This window comes from Triticum urartu, chromosome 7A (genome assembly GCF_056163025.1).
Source record: "Triticum urartu cultivar PI428250 chromosome 7A, HENAU_Tu73, whole genome shotgun sequence".
In the NCBI taxonomy this organism is placed as follows: Eukaryota; Viridiplantae; Streptophyta; class Magnoliopsida; order Poales; family Poaceae; genus Triticum; species Triticum urartu.
Window position 1 is genome coordinate 705,261,913 of NC_141879.1, and position 8,515 is coordinate 705,270,427.

An 8,515-nucleotide genomic window follows, 5' to 3' on the forward strand; every position below is an offset into this window, starting at 1 on the left:
AGTAAAAATACAAAAAAATTGCTCGGAAAAACAAAACAGGCCGGCCGAGTCTTGGCCGCCCTAGGCTATCGCGAACTATATATCGCTCTGGGCGAGTAAAAGGCTTTTCTCGGCTACATGGGCAGGCAAATAAGTGGGCTGGCTTTGCCGGGCCACAGCGTGTGCGGGCCAACTATAGAATTCCGGATTGCTTAAAAAATAGAGGTGCACACAAAAAATAGTACCAACTCGGATAGAAAAATAAATTTCGACGGTGAACGAATGAAAAAATTGAAGAAACACACCTTGCTTTATTAGTATTAGTAGGTATAGACAATAAGATATTTCAAAAATATAATATTTTTAAATACATATTTTCTAAATCCTGAAATTTTTTTGTGAATATTTATGAATTCGGAGAAAAATTGGAACGAGAAAAAAAATTAACGTTCCAAACATTTTTAAAAAGGGGAAGACAATATTGTCACTCAAAAAAGAAATCTGAAATTTGACAAAAATACAAGTTCTGATTTTTTTTTTGAAAATTTTGAATTTGAAATAGGAAATAAAGTAAAAATAGAAAAAAATTGCTCGGAAAAACAAAACGGGCTGGCCGAGTCTTGGCCGCCCTAGGCTATCGCAGACTATATATCGCTCTAGGCGTGTAAAAGGCTTTTCTCGGCTACATGGGCAGGCAAATAAGTGGGCTGGCTTTGCCGGGCCACAGCGTGTGCGGGCCAACTATAGAATTCCGGATTGCTTAAAAAATAGAGGTGCACACAAAAAATAGTACCAACTCGGATAGAAAATAAATTTCGACGGTGAACGGATGAAAAAATTGAAGAAACACACCTCGCTTTATTAGTAGGTATAGATATTCTAACTTCATGATAACAGCACCTACTTTTATATTTTAGCTCTCCGATATCGTACAAAGTTATCCTCTTCATACCCACAACCTAGTTTTATTTCTCGTTGCTAGTTGGAAGCAAACGTTCGATGTACGTAGAGTCTTATCAGTGGCAGATAGGGCTTGAGAGAATATTGATCTTACCTTTAGCTCCTTGTGGGTTCGACACTCCATACTTATCACTTCCACCTTTGGAAATTGCTACGATGATTCCTTGCACTTGGGGATTATCAGAAATACTACGGCAACTAAAAATTTTACTAGGCGGGAGTAACAAGGTGGGGCCACTAAAAATTTGGATCAAGGGCGAGGTGATATTTTTGAAATTGCGAGGGATGCAGAGGCGGGAGTAAAATGTCGGGGCTACTAAAAATTTGAATCAAGGGACTGAAGCAGAGAGGGATGCAGAGGCGGGAGTTTTGGGGGAGTGAGCTAGTGTGCTTGACATGCCGGCTATGGACTGTAGCCGACGCACCTTCTCGCATAAGCCATAGGCGGACTATACACCGATGGTGCTCCAAGATATTTTGTACTACATCTCACACGGTTGGTGAGAATAAACTGTGTGGGATCTACTTGATTTGAATTACAAAATGGGGTCACAGTGGCAATGGATGGTGTTTGAATTGCTAGACCTTTTATCTGCAGTGAACATGCAACTGTATGTGTGTCGTAAAAGAATTGGAATTATTCAGGGTTCGTTTGGACATTTCATACATTAAACTGGTTTTCTAGCCATTTCAAGTGCACAATTCAAAATTAAATTACATGTACATGCTTCGGTGCGTACAAATTGGATGAAAAATCAAATCTGTGTCCTTCAGTACATGCTTAGGTCCCATGGAAGAAATGGGAATGAATTTTTCGGGGTTCATTTGGCCTTTTTTATGAAACTTGGCATGCTATCATGGAGCGGTATCAACATGTCATGGTGAAAATTTTGTCCCATTTGCGGCAGGTTCGGGTATAAGCTTCTCACAAACCAGAACTTCTCACAACAAGCATGATGGTTTCGATAGGGAACGTACCACCTTTGGTGACGGGACTATATCCTTTGCCTCTTATTGCTTTCAAAAAAAGTCTAGTGTCAACATATAACAACAGGAGTGTTGTGTTCAATCTTGGAATTTTTCGGGGTTCATTTGGCCTTTTTATACATAACTAGTTTTCTAGGCATTTTATGTGCATAATTCAAATTTGAACTACAAGCACATGCTCCAATGCACTAAAGTTAGTTGAAAAATCACATGTGTGTCCTTGGGTGAATTTTTTGGTCCCATGCAAGAGATGGGAATGAAATTCAAATACCAGGGCACTGTTGATTGCCGGCAAAACATTAAGATGCCTGGTTTTTAAATTCTAGTAAATCCAAAACTCGTCTGAAATTCATGAAACTTGGCATACTATCATGGAGCGGCATCAACATGCCATGGTAAAAAATTTGTCCCGTTTGGGGCAGGTTCAGGTATAAGCTTCTCAAAAACCAAAGCTTCTCACAACAAGCATGATGGTTTCGATAGGGAACGTCCCATCTTTGGGGACAAAATGATATCCATTGCCTATTATTGCTTTCAAATATTTTCTAGTGTCAACATAGAACAATAAGAGTGTTGTGTCAATTTTTATGATTTTTCGGGGTTCGTTTGGACATTTTTACGCATTAACTAAGTTTTCTAGGCATTTTATGTGTATAATTCAAATTTGAACTACAAGCACATGCTCCAATGCACTAAGGTTGGTTGAAAAATCTAATATGTGTCCTTGGGTGAATTTCTAGGTCCCATGCAAGAGATGGGAATGAAATTCAAACACCAGGGCACTGTTGATTGCCGACAAAACATTGAAATGTCTAGCTTTAAAATTATACTAAATCCAAAACTCGTATGAAATTCATGAAACTTGGCATGCTATCATGGAGCGGCATCAACATGCCGTGTTAAAAAAATTATCCCATTTGGGGCAGGTTCGGGTATATGCTTCTCATAAACTAGAGCTTCTCACAATAAGCATGATGGTTTCGGTAGGGAATATCCCGCCTTTGGGGACGAAACGTTATCCATTGCCTCTTATTGCTTTCAAAAAAATTCTCGTGTCAACATAGAACAACAGGAGTGTTGTGTCAATTTTTGGGATTTTTCGGGGTTCGTTTGGACATTTTTATGCATTAACTGAGTTTTCAATGCATTTATGTGCATAATTCAAATTTGAACTACATGCACATGCTCCAGTGCATATAAATTGGTTGAAAAATCAAATATGTGTCCTTGGGTGCATGCTTAGGTCTCATGCAAGAAATGGGAATGAATTTCAAACACCAGGGCTCCGTTGATTGTCGGCAAAACATTGAAATGCCTCGTTTTAAAATTCTAGTAAATCCAAAAGTCGTCTGAAATTCCTGAAACTTGGCATGCTTTCATGGAGCGCCATCAACATGCTGCGGTAAAAACTTTGTCTCGTTTGGGACAGGTTTGGGTATATGCTTCTCACAAACGAGAGCTTCTCACAACAAGCATCATGGTTTCGGTAGGGAACGTCCCAACTTTGGGGACGAAACAATATCCACTGCCTCTTATTGCTTCCAAAAAATTTCTCATGTCAACATAGAACAACAGGAGAGTTGTGTCAATTTTTGGGATTTTTCAAGGTTCTTTTGGACATTTTTATGCATTACCTGAGTTTTCAATGCATTTATGTGCATAATTCAAATTTGAACTACATGCACATGCTCCAGTGCATATAAATTGGTTGAAAAAATCAATCTGTGTCCTTGGGTGCATGCTTAGGTCCCATGCAATAAATAGGAATGAATTTCAAACACCAGGGCAAAGTTGATTGCCGACAAAACATTGAGATGCTTGGTTTTAAAATTCTAGTAAATCCAAAACTCGTCTGAAATTCATGAAACTTGGCATGCTATCATGGAATGGCGCCCGACATGATGTGGTATTTTTCGTGTCCATTTTGAGAGAAGGCGCACTCGAATAATGACAGCCAACAAAGGCATTTTGAAAAAATAGCTGCCACTCATTATCTCAAACTTTTGTATAATTGAAAACATGTGCGTTCTGTTAACCATTCACGTGACGCCATGTGTCTTGGTTTTAATGGCTGTAGGAGGTGCCGTGCGGACAGCTGCTTGACCTTGACTGAAAAGGAGGTGTGCGAGCACAGTCCGGTGCGCAGGCTGACCAAGAGGCATGCAAGCTGTCCTCCAATGTGTGGACTCATCGGGAAGCATGCGAGCTTTACGCTGCGCAGGCTCACTAGGAAGCGAGCCCTTTGACTTCCATGGCCGCCCGCCTTCCTCTCAATTAATGGCGCCCAAGCCGTTGTTTAATACGGGCGGCCTTACTATTCGCCTCCCATTCCCCTCCCCCCCAGCAGACCTCCACTACCATGGCGCAGAATGATCATGTGCCACTAGTCTTCAAGTTTGGTGAAGTCGACTCCGAGCCAGAGGAGATAGAAAATAAGGAGGAATGGGGCCTCATGGACATGGCCCAGAACGAGCTAGCCGTGGCGGTTGCTGCCCCCGCTCCCATCCCAGCTCCCATCCATGCGCCCGCGCCAACGACCACCCCCGTAGCATTGATGGGCTGGTCACCGAGCACAATCTCAGAGCTGGAAGCCGCGAGCGTCAGCGAGATCTCCGCGGACCCAAGCGAGCTCGTGCACATGCCAGCGCTAGCGCCCGTGCTCGTGCCCGTGCGCGCCCCTCCACCCACCATGCTGCCGGCCCTCGTGCGTTTGGCGGCATCCGCCACGCCCGTGCGCGTCCCTCCACCCACCACGGCGCCGGTCCCAGTGCGTTTGGCTGCACCCGCTGCGCCCGTGCCCGTGCGCCCCCCCCTCAGCGGCATGGGACGCTGCCATCGACCGCTACCTCTCAGCGGCGCCAGTTGTCATCCTCCCGCGCCCCACCCATCGATCGCGCGACGACATGATGTTTGATTTACAAGTGAAGAACATTTTGTGCTGCCTTGAAGACTTCAACAACGGCGTCCCAGAGGACAACAACGACAAGGACGGCGCGGGACGCCGCCTCCTCCGCCGTCGGAAATAGTTTTTTCGGGTTTAATAATGTATCTCGAATTCTCGATCATATGAATATAAATTCCTAGTGTGACTGAATGAAAGATATGGTTTGAAAGAACTTGCGTTTTCTCTCTTAATGTACAGACTTATCAAACGATTTTCTTTTGTAAAAACGTCAGCGGTTTTTAAATATAAAACACCCATCGCAAACGTTTTAGTTAGAACACTCGTATGCAAACCGACAGCTTCCCCAGGAAGCCAAGGGAAAATGTGCCGAGCAGGATTTCTGCATCCCTTCAACGCAAACGGTTGTTTTGCATGACCCGTGTGCAACCACGTACAAACAATTGGGTAAGATTTGCATATCTGTCGTTTTTGGTATGTTGCCATTTCTCAAACTGGAAAGATTGACATTTGTTTATCTAGTAACATTGCCATTTGTCAACCTTGTAACACTGCGATTTGTCAAAATATGCAGCTACAAATCACTAGCACTATCTAATTTTTGCAACTAAAATCACTAGCATTGTTCATATGGATACCACTAGCAGGCGTGAGTTCATGAACGCATATGCAAATGTACCATTGATTACATACAACAAGTCATCAACCCACAACGACAACGAGGATACACGTTGGATTATAGATCACTTCCAACAAAACATTCTAGTAAAGTTTTTCTCACACAACAAATAACAAAGCGATGAAATGAACTTCAGATCAACCACTCGTCGGCGTTGGAAACACTTGCTATGAACCAGAAGTGATTCTCTGGGAAGGGCCAGCTACTATCAATCTCGAGACTAACGCAAGACTGATCATCCAAGCTGAAGCGGCCTATTTCAATACCCATATTGGGACGGTAGGGAAGCATAGTAATGTCCGAGGTATAGATACAGTTGCTTCTCATAAATGGTAGTAACGTTCTGTTAACAGCAGCTGGATCGCCTTCCACCATCATTGGATAGTTTTGTCCAAGGAAGAGCGAGTTCCCTCCAAGACATTCAATACTGAACTAGGGAGAAGGTGTTGGCGCTAGTACACCAGTATCCATCCCGAATACCCTACAACGGATGTTGGAATAGGTCCGGAGATTGCCACCATACGAGACAACACCTGCTTCCTTAGTAACATCAGTAGTGCCCCGTATACACACAAGAAGAGGTGATTCATTGGCATAAGTTGCCAGGCGCCACTGAGTATATGGGTCCTGCTCGTCCTCATGCTCGTGAATAAAATTTTCAAGTGTAGGTGGTGGAATGTTCACAGGACCTTGGAAACACAGGAAGGTTAATTAGTAAAGGTAAACTAGCTAACCCGCATGCATGTGGATGAAATAATTATAATTACGATGGAAGACAAACGTACCAAAATCATGAGGATCCGATGCAAAAACAGTGCCACGAGTGGTGGCAGCAAACACTAGACCCTCGTATTGAATTGCATCACAGTACTCATCCATGTATAGAAACTGATTTTTGAGCAATATCCATCGAGTTGAACCATGAAGGACGGCAACAAGCTTGTCGAAGATAGCGACAACATAAGCATTCCTATAACCCCAAGAGCGGTTGGGAACTCGACAAATTGCTATCTTCCGTAGATGACAGTCAGCATGATCGTATTTGAACTCACGTAGAATACCGGTGTACTCAACCTCTGGGCAGTCATCTGAGATTTTTCAAAGTGGAACCCGGTGACGAGTGTACACATTCACAAGTTCCCATTCACGGTTGTACCCAATATAAACAAACCAATCACCATTTGCGCCTGCCCAAGCCTTGCCCTCAAGTGATGGCATCTTAACATCATATGTATCATTATCAAGCGGCATCAACTTACACAAGGCAAGGCTTCCCTCGTCCCTGCGCCAGTCAGCAAGGTCACGGCGAAGAAGATAGGGGAGATCAAACCACTCTTGAACCCTTGGGTTCCTTGTAATGATGTTATTAGTTGAGTCGAGAATGGTCTTGAATGAACCTGCCATGCTAGCCGAGGTGATGGCATCCACTACAAGAAATATGTCAACTAGTGACCTTCTGTCAGTGACCCTGGAAGAATTGGTCATAGATCTATGACCATTTTAGACCAATTGGTCAAAAGCTGTTCGGGGGGCTCCAAACCCTAAACTATAACGACCATTTTGGTCAGAAAGGTCGTAATTTCCTTACACGAAATGGTCATAAAGCAGATAGCACTGGTCCGCTGCCTTATTTCTAGCTGATCATGACTAATATAGATGGTCATAACCTTGTAAATTGTGGTGGGTTGCTACGACTAGGCGCCACCTCATCAGTTTTGCTTATGTGTCATGTCCATGTGGCAGTTTTTGCCCTAGCTTGTGAAGCAACCTATATTTTTGTCGTTCCCAAAATTCCCCAAAAAATCTCATAAATTCTTTGGGTCATATCTTCGTCAAATATGTAAAAAAAACTTCCTTGCCTAGTTCAAAAATAATTCAAAAATATTCATTTTCATATTCTGTTCAAAAAGACACTTTGTGAAGGAAGTACCACTTTGGCATGTCCAAATGGCATCCATTTTCTACAGTGCTTTCCTATGCCCAAATAACTATCCTCCACCAAATGCCAGCTCAATCCATTCATTATTTTGGGCCCAGCTTCAACATTCGTATTTATGTCCAGTGTGGTACTTTTCAAAGCAAGTACCGCTTAGGCTCCTCCTTTTGAGCTAAAAATTTGTGAAGACGGTCTTCTTAGTAACTGATCATCCTCAGCCAAAACTCACTCCCATTAGCCATGTGCATTTCCCGTACCGCTAATCAAACACTTGGCTGCTTATTCATGTTTGAGCATCGATCGGTCTCCTCGTGAGAATCTTATGTTGTGATTTTCTTCCTATCACCTACCTAGGGAGTGCCCAACCCACTAGACATGCTTAGGATGCCCAGAACACATGGCAACGCCACGGTCACGCGGTGACCACGCGGTGGTCATGCAAGTTTACGCGCTTTAGAGTTGGGGCCCTCGGCCACCGTCCAAACCTCGACGCATCGCCACCAAACCATGTATTTATGATTGAATAGGTACTTATGTAACTATAAAAGATTTTTGGAAAAAAATAAATAGCAAACTATGAGGCAGATGCAGTTCAAATTTGACCTGCTTCCTACTGAATCAGCAGGAATTTGTCTTTTTCACCAGAGGTGGATCAAAACTTTTGACACCCAACCATTTTGTCAATTGGGCATTATATATAGCCTAGTATTTTATAAAATTTATTTGGTCCAATTTTGCAACAAATATATGGTAGGTCCTTCACAAAAAAACTCATTTTAGGCACTCGAAAAAATGGAAAATGAAATTTTCGTGCAAAGAAAATGAAAACTCCCTTAGGCAACATTGTTTGGAATTCCAAGATGCACCCTTGTGCACGATATGAGGTCATTTGAACAAACTATGCCATGAATGTGGCCATAAGATTGATCATTTGGCTTGAAAGCCATGAATCTTCACAAATGATAGCTCATTTCTGAGAACACTTTTTAAAAATAATTATCGTATTATAAGTTTATTATTTTTTCTGGAAACTTGGTCACATATAATGACACAATGCGGAGGTTTTCCAATT